Genomic DNA, 13,972 nt, shown 5'->3' on the forward strand with positions numbered 1-13,972 from the left:
TTAAAGTTCATCTGTAGGGCCTTTAAACTGTTTAACACTTGTTTAACACTTTCGAGATCAACACAGAAAACAGAACCTATGGGATATATGTATCCACGTTTCATTGCTACTCACCACCTGTCTGAGCCTATTGTAAAGGATTATCCATTATCAGCTTGTTTAATAATGATTAATGCCATTATTGAAATTGCAAACTAATCAGCTGGAAACCCATTGAAGGAAGATTGGGTGAAGATGTGCAAACAGGAGGTTGAGTGGGCCATACCAGGAAAGAGAAGCTCACTTTTCCAAGTTTATCGGGGGAATGCTTGGTCAAGCTGCAGAAAGTTACAGGACAGGATTTCTCCAATAATGCAATAGTTTCCATGTTGTTTTTCACTACCTGGGAACATAGCAAAATGCTGAAAAACATTGAAGGAACAATATTTAATAACGTAGGGAAATACAATAGCAAATCTGCTCACCAAATCAGAATAGCTCTAGCACATAAAAGAAAACTTGGCCCATCATGGTAACCCCTGGTTCTTTACCAGAGCAATGCATTAGTAACACTTTTAGCGTTTCTTGGTTTTGTAAATTTTTCCTTGATCTATATATCTACTTTCTCTTTGAAAACTACAGTGGAAACTGGCAGTTCATTCCAGCCAGTGTAATGCTCCTTTACTTTTTGACACAGTGCCAAGAGAGCAAAAGACAATGCTTTGATTGTTTACAATACATGCTTACTGAATAATGGCTCCCCTGCCTTTTTAAAAAATTAAATTAAACCTACATTAGGGAAACACTAGATATATCACCAACTATGGGCAGGTTAAGTAATATTTTGATAGATGATCCATTAATCTCTAGAGGTCGGGAACATTGACATTGATAAATACATAATATATCTGATAAATTGATAAATACAGAGCACATTATTTTGGGAAGAAAAGACATTTTTTAAAAAAAAATTGTTAAAACTACAAATACTTTTACCTTAATTTGTAAAGGATGGAATTGGATAAGTTTCTTTTCTTGAGAGTTGCTTTAGAGAAAGAAATGGCAACATTTTTTTGCAGAGACTGCATGCAGCTCTATGTTAAGTCCCCTGATGACTTCTCAAATGGCTCAGCAAGCCACTCAGTTATCATTCTTGAGAAGGGGGGTGATCATGAAGAAGCCAGTATTTTATCAGGGAAGGACCTAGATGATTTCAGCATTGATCCTTCTATATTTTGCCTTCATACCGTCTAGGATCTGGGGACGGTGGCCCTAGCTGGCAAGATAAATTGGAATAGTTGGCACTTTGTAAAGACCCCTCATACTTAGCTGTTTATGTAAACAATATTACCAATCTCACCTTTACTATATTAAGAATCATTTTAACAGTGGATACGGTTGTAATCCAAGTCCACAAACGTTTGAAATTGCAACTCTACACTAAGATGGTTAACTTTTAATAACCTATTGAAATGTGAGTAAACAGCAAATAATGAGCTGTAATGGTAAGTCACAGATGTGAAAGTTCTCTCTTCATGGATCCTGCCTGACCCAGGTATTTAAATGATTTTCTTTTTCCTGAAAAAAAATTGACATAAAAGGCTGAAAGACCTCTTTGACTATGTTTCCATAATTTGAAATAGACAATAGACAGTAGGTGCAAGAGTAGGCCATTCGGCCCTTCTAGCCAGCACCGCCATTCACTGTGATCATGGCTGATCATACACAATCAGTACCCTGTTCCTGCCCTCTCCCCATATCCCTTGACCCTGCTATCTATAAGAGCTCTATCTAACTCTCTTGAATGCATCCAGAGACTTGGCCTCCACTGCCTTCTGGGGCAGAGCATTCCACATATCCACCACTCTCTGGGTGAAAAAGTTTTTCCGCATCTCTGTTCTAAATGGCCTACCCCTTATTCTTAAACTGTGGCCTCTAGTTCTGGACTCACCCATCAGCGGGAACATGCTTCCTGCCTCCAGTGTGTCCAATCCCTTAATAATCTTATATGTTTCAATCAGAAATGATCAAGCACAATTCAGTTATACCAAATCCTTCACACTGTTGCCACGAGGAGAAGGGACAGGAGCCTCAGGACCCCCACCACTAGATTCAGTAACAGCTACCACCCCTCAACCATCAGGCTCTTGAGCCAGAGGGGGTAACTACACTTCACTTCATTCGCCCCTTCACTGAACCGGACTCAATATCCAGGACTCTTCACCTCATTTACTTAATATTTATTGGTTATTTATTTTTATCGAGGTGAGTGGTAAAATCTGGATAGGTTAATGGGAATGTGGTGGATAGAGAGAATAAAATAGAATTAGTGTAAAGAGATGCTTTATGGTTGCAATCTCGGGCTGTTCCTATGGTGGGACTTGAACTCACACCTACCTTGATCTCTGGGTAAATTATGCATGAAGTCCAGGCTTGATGGGAGGGACATGTTCACTTCCCTGAAGGACATCAGTGAATTATTAACAGCAGTCATGTAGATATTATGGTTATTTTCTGGTGCCAGCCTGTTATTATTCAAGTTTTATTGAATTCAGTTTTACAACCATGATGACTCTTAATCTCACAGCCTCTGGGCCCTGAGTATTATCATGGCCAACAGTTATCATATGTTTATGTACATAGCCTACTGGGACTGGTTAAAATAATTATGCGAAATAGCAACAAGGGAAAAACATGACATTCAACTTTCAACCTTTCCATCTTATAACAGATCCTGATAAAAGACACCATCCTAGGTATATAGTTAATTCACATTTGTTCCACCAAGTTTCAACCAAGAGGAACAAAACATAATTGAGTTAGTTGGAGCATGATATAGATCTGCAGAAAAGGTCTGCAAAAATGTTAGCGGGACTAGATAGCCTGAGTGATTGAGAGAGCTTGGCCCGGCTAGGACTTTATTCCTTGGAATGTAGGAGAATGGAGAACGATCTTGTATAGTGTACAAGACGATAAGAGGCAGAGTAGGCACCGGACTTTACCCCAGGGCAGAAATGGAGATAGAGTGTTAGGGTGAATGGAGGACAGTTTAGGAGAAATGTTAGAGATAGTTTTTTTTACACAGTGATGGGTGCGTGGAACGCGCTGCCAGGTTGGTGGTAGAGGCTGGAACATTAGGGACATTTAAGAGACTATTAAAAGGCACATGGATGAAAGTAAAATGGGGACCGCAACCATGAGAAAATCTGCAGATGCTGGAAATCCAAAGCAACACACACAAAATGCTGGAGGAACTCAGCAAGCCAGGCAGCATCTTTGGAAAAGTGTAAACAGTCGATGTTTTGAGCCGAGACCCTTCATCAGAACTGGAGAGAAAGGGAAATCAGAGTAAGAAGGTGAGAGGAGGGGAAGAAGCAGTACAAGGTGGCAGGTGAAACCTGGAGTGTGGGGGGGGGGGGGGGTGTGAAGTAAAGAGCCGGGAAGTTGGATTGGTGAAAGAGATGAAGTGCTGGAGAAGGGGGAATCTGATGGGAGAGGGCTGAAGACCACGGAAGAAAGAGAAAGAGGAGCACCAGAGGGAGGTAACAGGTAAGGAGATGAGGTGAGAGAGGGAAACAGGAATGGGGAATGGTGAAGGGGGAGGGTGCAATTACCAGAAATTCAAGAAATAGATGTTCATGCCTTCAGGTTAGAGGCTACCCAAATGGAAGATAAGGTATTCCTGCTCCACCCGAGTGTGGCCTCATCGCGGCAGTAGAGGAGGCCATGGGCTGGCATGTTGGAATGGGAATAGGAGGTAGAATTAAAATCGGCAGGCCCAGGTGACTCATCCACCATCCCACTAGCCTCTGCATCCAGCACATAATTCTCCGTAACTTCCGTTATCTCCCACGGGATCCCACCACCCCCACCTTCCGCTTTCCACAGTAACTCCCTTGTCCATTTGTCCCTTCCCACTGATCTCCCTCCTGTTACTTATCCTTGCAAGCAGAACAAGTAGCACACCTCTGCCTCCACCTCCTCCCTCACTATCATTCAGAGCCCCAAACAGTCCTTCAAGGTGAGGCAACCTTCGCCTTCCAGTCTGTTGTATCTGGTGCTCCTGGTGGGGCCTCCTGTATACCAGAGAGATCCCCGATGCAGTCTGGGAGACCGCTGCACCTCCGCCCTGTCCGCCAGAAAAAGCGGGGTGGCCCAGTAACCACCCATTTCAATTTCCCGTTTTTCTCCAACTTCCTCCAATATTTCTCAGTGCTTGGTCAAACAAGATATACGCCCTGACATACAAATTTGACCACAGCATCTGCAGTGCACTTTGTGGTTAAGATATACATCCTGAAGTATTAACTCTTTCTCTTACCACGGCTGCTGCCAGACCTGCTGAGTACTTCCAACATTTTGTTCTTAATTCTTCATCTAGCCAAGTTAAAAATGCCCAATTCAGGGACATCACACAGATATGAACAAATGTTTGGGAGACCAGCAGAGAGACGAGGGATGGATTTTCCAGCTGCTGTGTGAGCGCAGGTATCTTCTGGGTGTAAGTGCAGCATTTCAACGTGACCTCATCATCTCTTCCCACCACTCCCTGCTCCCCACCACCATGATGCTCTGGTTGCTGGGTCAGGCTGAGCGGAGCAGAGCTGAGAACGTTGAGCAGACCCACTTGCTGATGACCTCTGTTCCCACAGCGGTTCAGGTTCAGAATCAGGTTTGACATCACCAGCATATGTCATGAAATTTGTTAACATTGCATCAGCAGATACATTGCAATTCACAATACCATAATAGAGCAAAACTGTGAATGAGTGTCTATGTGTACGTGTGTGTAAATAGTTAAATTAAATGAGTAGTGCAAAAATAGAAATAAAAAAGTAGTGATGTAGTGTGTTCAAGAGTTCAACGTCCAATCAGAAATCAGCTGCCAGTCAGGAAGAAGCCATTCCTGAATTGCTGAGTGTTTGCCTTCAGGCTTCTGTACCACCTCCTGATGGCAGCAATGAGAACAAGGCATAACCTCGGTGATGGGGTCCTTGGTGACGGACACCGCCTTTTTAAGGCATCGCTCTTTGAAGCTGTCCTGGATGCTGGGAAGGCTAGTGCCCATGATGGATGAAGGGTCCTGACGAAGGGTCTCAGCCCGAAACTTCGACAGTGCTTCTCCCTATAGATGCTGCCTGGCCTGCTGCGTTCCACCAGCACTTAGTGTGTGTTGCTTGAATTTCCAGCATCTGCAGATTTCCTCGTGTTTGCCCATAATGGAGCTGACTACGTTTACAACTTATTGCAGCTGACTTTGATCCTGCCCAGTGCACCCCCAACCCGTCCCATACCAGACAGTGATGCAGCCAATTAGAATGCTCCCCATGGTACAGTTGTAGAAATTTGCAAGTGTTATTGGTGACAGTCACTCTCCCATTGTAGCTATTTTGGTGATCTTCTCCCAAAGGCTGCTTTTGTTAATTTATGGTTCACAAGCAGTTCTGGTTACAAACAGTTCTGATGGACAGAACCTTGTTGTAACCAGAAGAGTGTCTGTGTACTTGCTAGCTAGCCTCTATCCATAGTATCCTCTTAGCTTGTGCATTGCAAACTCAACTGCAACTATAGGCAAACACGAGGAAATCTGCAGATGCTGGAAATTCAAGCAACACACACAAAATGCTGGTGGAACACAACAGGCTAGGCAGCATCTTCTCTTCGACGGGAGTTCAGTGAAACCCTCTCTCGCTGCTCCCCAACTATAATTTCTTCGGCCCTTCAACTCTTCGATCATATTTTGACCCAGACCCACGATTATCCCTTTTGCCAATCACCTTTCTGGCTCTCAGCTTCATCCCACCCCCTCCGGTCTTCTATCATTTCGCATTTTCCCCTCCCCCTCCTACTTTCAAATCTCTTACTATCTCTCCTTTCAGTTAGTCCTGACGAAGGGTCTCTGCTCGAAACGTCGACATCGCTTCTCCCTATAGATGCTGCCTGGCCTGCTGTGTTCCACCAGCATTTTGTGTGTGTGTTGCAACTATAGGCATCCAGTCATCCATATGAAAGATGTGAGGGTTTTGGAGAGACTACAATAGGATTAAGCTAGAAAGGTTCCATGATTGAGAAATTAGAATTACATGAATAGATTTGAGAAGCCAGGAATACAAAATAGGCATACAAAATATGGGAATCAGAGATGGGAATAGTCAGGCAGCCATTAAGACTGCCTCAGCTGGAACCTGCAACACACTGCCTAAGGGGGTGGCTAATAAGATTGTGGCTGATCTGATTACCAACTCAATGCTGCTTCTGCATTGTTCACCTTGGAGCAGAGGCTCAGGGCAGATTTGATGAAGGTGTTTAAAATCATCAAGGCTTTTGACAAAATAGTAAAGTTTCCATTGGTGACAGTCAGTACCAACAAGAAACAATTACTATGATGAGTAGCAAAAGAATTGGGATAAACATTACATAACAAATGGTACAATTTGCATTGCATCACCTGAAATGGAGATTGAATAATCTGTTTGAAAAAAGTGTTAAATAAATACTCGGAAGAGAACAATGTGTGGTGATTTAATAGAAAAATAGGTTAATGTGACTAATTGTGAAAACATGATAGGAAAAAAGGCCTTGTCAATGATTTATGACAAAACTCACCACATGACTACAGATTGGAATGGTTCAGTGTTATCTACATTCTGAGACAAGAGTGCACGTAAAGTAAGCGATAATTGTCCATTTTCAACTTGTTTGGTTTTCAAAGGTCAGGCTATCAGCATTACATATGTAATGACTCCCTATGTTTTCATTTTAGTTGCAAAGTTTAATTATCCGTTTTTACTAAAGGGATTGCTGCAGCTTTCTGCTGTATTTGTAATGATAAAGACAGGGCAGAGCAGTTAATCTATAATCAGAGTTTGAAATAAAGGACAATAGGAACATGATTTTAAAACTGGCAATACACTAGCCAGAACTGAAATGAGAAAGGATTTCTTGACAGAAAAGAGCAACTAGATTCTGGAATTCATGCCCCCTAAAAGTTGGTGGATGCTGTTTCATGTAGAAGTTTTAAGAGTTTGACTGTTTAAGTTAAGAGTCGAGAGAAATGAAGCAAAGGCACGGTTGAGGCACATTTCAACCACAATCTAATCAGAATCAGAATCACTTTATTGCCAGTATGTCAACCGTGATTGTGATTTGTGAACTGATTGTGGTTTGGTGCCAAGCATAAAACACTGGACAATAACATAATAGACAACACAATAGTAACCTACAATTTACAAGACAGTAAAGCAAACAGCCATGAACAATTAACAATTAGCAGAAGGGTCACATGTGCTAACGTCAATAATCAAATTTAAATAAATGTGAGCAAATTCAACAAAGTGAGTGGGAAAGGTCATTTAAAGGGTGTTGTGCCAGGACAGTCAGACGATGGAATGGGTTTGAGGGGCTGAATGGCCTTCTTCAGTTGCCGTGCATCAACAGATTTGGGCTCTGTCTAGCTCTGCTCCAATTCCCACTAGTAGCTGAAGTTCCGAGTTTCCTGCTGGATATTTGGGCTTGCAAACGGCTGCCGAGATGCTAACAGATTGCATTCATTGCTTGCCGAGTACTTTGGGGTGTTGAAGTTGTACAAGCTGCTATAGGAATGCAAGTCTTAAATTGTTTTTTTTAAAACAACACATACAAATTAGAAACAAGAGAAAATCTACAGCTGCTGGGAATCCAAGCAACACATACAGAATATTCGTGTTTATCAACCTCAGTTCAGTGTTTAATATGATCATTTCTCACAAGCTGGTGGGTAAATTGTCCTCTTTGGATCCCAACACCTTTCTCTGTAACCGGATCCTGGACAGAAAGGCCACAGTCCGTCGCAGGCAAGTCTTTAGCTGCATCACGCTGAGCACCTGCGTTTCCCAGGAGTGTGTCCTCAGCCCAATGCAGTTCATGATGCTGACATTCAACTGCACTGCTAGATCTACTTGAAACCAAATCATCAAGTTCACTGATGACTCAGCTGTGGTTAGTCTCATCAACAACGACCATGAGATTTCATACAGAAAGGGCGGCTGGTAGAGTGGTGTGAGCACAACAGCTTGAGTTTCAACACGGACAAGGACAAAGAGATGATTATGGCTTTCAGGAAGGTGCGGTCTTACCATTCCTTGGGGAGAGAGCTGGGAGCACCAAGTTTTTGGGAATGCATATAATGGATGATTTCATCTGGTCTCTGAACACCACCTCTTTGGTCAAGAAAGCATAGCAGCGTGTCCACTTCCTGAGGAGACTGAGGCAAATGAGGCTCCACTGCCTCATTCTAACCAATGTTTACAGGAGCTCCAGTGAGAGCGTCCTGACCAGTCTGGTATGGGTATTGCAAAGCTCCTCGCCGCAAGTCCCTGAAAAGGATTATAAGGTCTCCTGAGAGGATCAGTGGAGTCTCTCTTCCAATTACCTGAGGTATTTAACAGGAGCCTGCGTATGCAGGGCCCTCAGCATTGTCAATGATCCCTCCCATCCATCCAACAATCTCTTTGACCCCCTCCACCAGGCAGGAGGTACTGTAGCATTAAAACAAGAATGGTTAGGAGGGGAAACAGCTTCTTCCTCCAGTCCGTAAGGCTACTGAACCCCCCGCCACCACCCAGGTCTCATAATGTATGAGGTGCCAGTGGCATTATACAGCTCGTATTTGTGCTGACGTTACTCTATGGGTTATGCGTGTGAGTTTCATGTACTATATTGTGCACCTTGTTCCAGAGGAACGTTGTTTCGTTTGGGGAGTATACATGTGTATGGTTGAATGACAATAAACTCAACTTGAACTTGATGTAGAACGTTACAATGAAAATTAAGATTTGGAGGATGAAATAGTTGAATACATTGTATGTCACATGCCGGTCATAATAAGAAGTCTGATTCTGATTCTGATGAAGTCAGTCTACTATCTGCACTGAATTTGTTTATTTTCAGCCAATCAGAAGAACACGACACCAGGATGAATTCCTGTCAATAACTAATATTAGTGCACAATTTTATCGTAGTGTTGTGCTATTGGTAGAGTTCTAATTTGTTCTGTATATTATTTAAAATGGATAGTTTGTTACTCAGTTAAATGGTAGGTTGGCGAGTCCTGTTCATAAGGTGCTGCTGTGAATTCATGCATTTAATATGCCAGATTCCTGTACTTTCTTAATGCAGCATTGACTCATTCACCAGCACCAAATACAATTTGTTTACCAGTTCGGTATGTTTCCTGCCGTCTCACTGTCATTCAGATGCATTTCCAAGTACTGAGATTATTGGCCAGTTTTTTTAAACTAATCTCAAGAGCTCCTGCATATGCCAATTACTCTCCTATTCCAGAACAGGAGGAATCAGAATCAGGTTGATTATCCCTGACATATATAATGAAACTTATTGTTTCGTGGCAGCAGCTCAGCACAAGATGGAAAAAAATTACTGTAAGTTACAATAAAAAATAAATAAACAGTGCAAAAGTAGAATTAACAACATCGTGTGAAAATGGAAATCCTAGCAATTTAAAACAAAGGTCTTCTACCTAACAATTGTCACATTATTTCAAATCGTATGCAAAGCATATGGAGGTTGCTCATTACAGTCTATTGGAATGGCACGTGTTGTGACCAGGTATAAATCTAAGTCTTTTTTATATATCTGGAAGGCTAATAGAAACAATGAGGACAGAACAGTATCTTCTATTCCCTTTTGTCTTTTGGAACATTTTGTCTTTTAGAAGTTATTTCATCACTAGTTCCTCAGTTTATTCAGTAAGATTATAGAATCCTACAGCACAGGCAGTGCCCATTTGATTTATAGAAGTGATCTGCAAATTGCCCCTCTCTCCTCTTCTATCTTCTTTGATCTTAGGAGACTTTCTCTGTGCTGATTTGTGCTTATGTATAATTATGTGCACATCTGTATGCACATAAATTGTCGTTTTTCTGTGCACAATTTTGTGAATGGCTCTGCATGCATGCAAAAAGCTGAAAGACTTAAGGGAACATAAGTAACCCAGACCAAATGAACTGCACCCCAGGGTTCTGAAAGAGTTAGCGGTAGAGATTGTCGAGGCATTAGTAATAATCTTTCAAACAAAAATCATTGGACTCTGGCATGGTGTCAGAGGTCTGGAAAACTGTAAATGTCACCCCACTCTTTAAGAAAGGAGGAGGGCAACAGAAAGGAAAGTACAGACCAGTTAGCCTGACCTCAGTGGTTGGGAAGATGTTGGAGTCAATTGTTAAGGATGAGGTTATGGAGTACTTGGTGACAAAGGTCAAGATAGGACAAAGTCAGCATGGTTTCCTTAAGGGAAAATCTTGCCTGATGAACCTGGTGGAATTCTTGGAGGGGATTACAAGTAGGACAGATAAAGGTGATGTTGTGGATGTTATATATTTGGACTTTCAGAAGACCTTTGACAAGCTGCAACACATGAGGCTGCTTACCAGGTTAAGAGCAGATGGTATTACAGGAAAGTTATTGGCATGGTTAGAGCACTGGCTGATTGGTAGGAGGCAACAAGTGGGAATAAAATAATTCATGTCTGGTTGGCTGCCAGTGACTAGTGGTGTTCTGAAGGGATCGGTTTTGGGACTGCTTTTTTTACACTGTATCTAAATGATTTAGATGATGGGACAGATGGCTTTGTTGCCAAGTTTGTAGATGATACGAAGATTGGTGGAGGGCCAGGTCGTATTGACGAAACAGGAAGGCTGAAGAAGGACTTTGACAGATTAGGAGAACAGGAAAGAAAGTGGCAAATGAAGCTCAGTGTTGGAAAATGCATGATCATGCATTTTGGTAGTAGAAATAAATGTGCAGACTATTTTCTACATGGGGAGAAAATCCAAAAATCGGAGATGTAAAGGGACTTTGGAGTCCTTGTGCAGAACACCCTAAAGGTTAACTTGCAGGTTGAGTCGGTGGTGAGGAAGGCAAATGCAATGTTAGCATTCATTTCATGAGGCCTAGAACACAAGAGCAGGGATGTGATGTTGAAGCTTTATAAGGCACCGATGAGGCCTCACCTTGAGTATTGTGAACAGTTTTGGGCTGGCATTGGAGACAGTTCAGAGGAAGTTCACAAGGATGATTCCGGGAATGAAAGGGTTATAATATGAGGAACATTCAGTAGCTCTGGATTTAGAAGAGGGGCATCCATTTAAAACAGAGATGCTGAGAAATTTCTTTAGCCAGAGAGTGGTGAACTTGTTGAATTTGTTATCACAGGCAGCTGTGGAGGCCAGGTCGTTTGGTGTATTTAAGGCAGAGCTTGATAGGTTCTTGACTGGACACAGCATCAGAGATTACAGGGAGAAAGCCAGGGAGTGGGGCTGAGGAGGGGAGAAAAGAATCAGCCATGATTGAATGGCAGAGCAGACACGATGACCCAAATGTTCCTAATTCTGTCCCTATGTCTTATGGTCTTATGGTCTAAATTCTAGGTTGAAGTTTTGAAACACTACCAAGGCAATGTGGCAGGTATTGTCTCAGATAAGGCTATGAACAATGTCTTGCCTGTCCCTTTCTGTGGATTTTAAGATATCTCTTCATTTTTTGGAGGTAGAGCACTAGATTTCTACCCTCTTCCCTGGTCAATATGTATTTATCAGTCAACATGATAAACACATAATCTGTTCTTATAATCTCATTGTAGTTTGTTGAAGCTTGCTTTATGCAAATTAATATATTGTATAAATGTGACAACTCTTCAAACTGGGGCATTCTTAAATCATGCATGACAGACTTTATAAATTCAAGAATTTCTCATTTTCGAATCTTGCAACAGATTGAATATGATGTCCTGGTGAAGGGCCTCGGCTTGAAATGTGAGCTTCACCAGCACTTTGTGTGTTGCTCTAGACAGCCAGCATCTGCAGAGTCTCGATGAAGGGGGAAAAAGAACCAGACTTTAATTTCTGAGCACGCAGCGCCCCCTAGTGGAATACAACTGTAAACTCTATGTACAGTACTGAAACAAAGGAACACACCAGGCCAGACAGCATCATTGGAAAAGATTTCAATTTCAACTTCAGTCAGCATTTCAAGCAGAGACCCTTCTTAGGACTGAAAAAAAAAGAAAGTTCTTTTTCCAGTCTTGGCCCGAAATGTCAACTGCTTACTCTTTTGCATAGATGTTGCCTGGCCAGCTGAGTTCCTGTAGCATTTTGTGTATGTGGCTTTGAATTTCCACCATCTGCAGATTTTCTTGTCATAATTCAATGTACTGTATGTGTTGTTTCTTCCCATGTCTTAAAGGCAACAAATTAATGGAATTATCAGTTCTATGGCTCCAATTGTTGTCCTTCATCAAACAGCTTCATAAAAGAAACGTGGCAACTGATAGTGATTCACTCAGTATATTTTGGAGATACCTAATTAAGTGACGTTGAGTGTACCTCTGTGGACTTCTGCAATTGTAGCTCATCTACTTCAAGGTTCGACATGTTGTGCATTCAGAGATGCTCTTCTGCACTCTTGTGATTATTTGAGTTGCTGTTATCTTCCTGTCACATGGAAACAGTTTGCCATTCTCTTCTGCCATCTCTCGTTTGTGTGTGCGCATCTATCATAAGCAATAAGGACCACTGACATCCTTGGTCAATGTGTTTGTTGGATGTTGTGACTTGCACATGAGTTTGATTAAAGTGAGGGAGAGTCACGCAGGTCATCAACCTCACTCTCTCATCCGAGTCTATCTGGATCTAGTGGCAAGACGAGAGTCAAGATGACTAGAAATAGGTCGGGATGCAGTGGACAATCAGGGCTATCTACGTGCCTTGCCGTGTTCTTCACACTCCACAATGCATGCTGGGAAATGCCTTCCTGCCCGTTGCACCAGCTGGTGGTTTCCTCCATGCAGTCCGCTGAATCCAGTCTTCACATGCTGTGGGTAGACAAGCCCAAAGTCACCCAATTACACCCAAATAACTGCCACGGTCTCACAGCTCCATCTCCTATTTCTCTGCCCAAATTTCCAAATTACCTCCTGTATATCCTGCTGTACCCTTTGACGAACCTCCTTGTTTCTCACAACTCCACCAAACTTTGTGTCATCTGAAAATTTACCAACTACAACACCACCATCTTCAGGTAATACAGAATCTTAAGTTAGTAGCAAATTTGCCAACTGGGCTTAACACATGGTCCAAGAGCTAACATGCACAAGAGCATTTTTGTTTTAAAACCTTTGAAATCAGTCTCAGAATCATTCGTGTCCAGTCCCTTGAATTGTTTGTTATGTTACTGTGTGTGTGTGTGTGTGTGTGTGTGTGTGTGTGTGTGTGTGTGTGTGTGTGTGTGTGTGTGTGTGTGTGTGTGTGTGTGTGTGGAGTGGTGATGGGGGACTGGCCGTGATTGTTAATGGTGGAGAGAAAGGTGCATGGAAAATGTGTGATTTATTGCAGTCTGAACCCTATCTGAAAGATCTTGTGAAACCCAATGGGTTGCATTTTCTCACACAATGTTTTGTGTGTGGATACACTACAAGCTGTGATGCACCATCAATAACTCTCTCTGAGACGTAAAGGCGAGATATCGGCTTTTATTGACTGGAAGAAGGAACAAGCAGTGGTTGACCACCATACTACATCCTGGAGACTGAGAGGCCGGGCTCAGACCTCAGTCGCCTTTATACAGGGGTCTGTGGGAGGAGCCACAGGAGCAGTCAGCAGGGGGCGTGTCCAGGCAGGTATATGTAGTTCACCACAAGCTGATTACCTGCAGTCACACAATTTAGACTGTTACATGTTATTAAGGATCTAGGTGATATAAAGTATTTCTTTGACTGAAAATAGGATTGCTCACCTAGGGAATAGTCCTTTTAAGCTGAAGACAAAGTAAGGGAATTCATGAATATGGGGACCTTGTTGTAATGTGGGAAATAGCAGAAAATAGTAGCGCATAATCACCGATGGGATGAAGATCAAATAATTTTTTAGTGAACATTGGCCAGAACACAAGGGCGAACTCTTCTGCTCTTCCTCCAGTAGTGCCACAAAATGATTTCAGA

This window comes from Hemitrygon akajei, chromosome 1, assembly GCF_048418815.1.
Source record: "Hemitrygon akajei chromosome 1, sHemAka1.3, whole genome shotgun sequence".
Lineage (NCBI taxonomy): Eukaryota > Metazoa > Chordata > Chondrichthyes > Myliobatiformes > Dasyatidae > Hemitrygon > Hemitrygon akajei.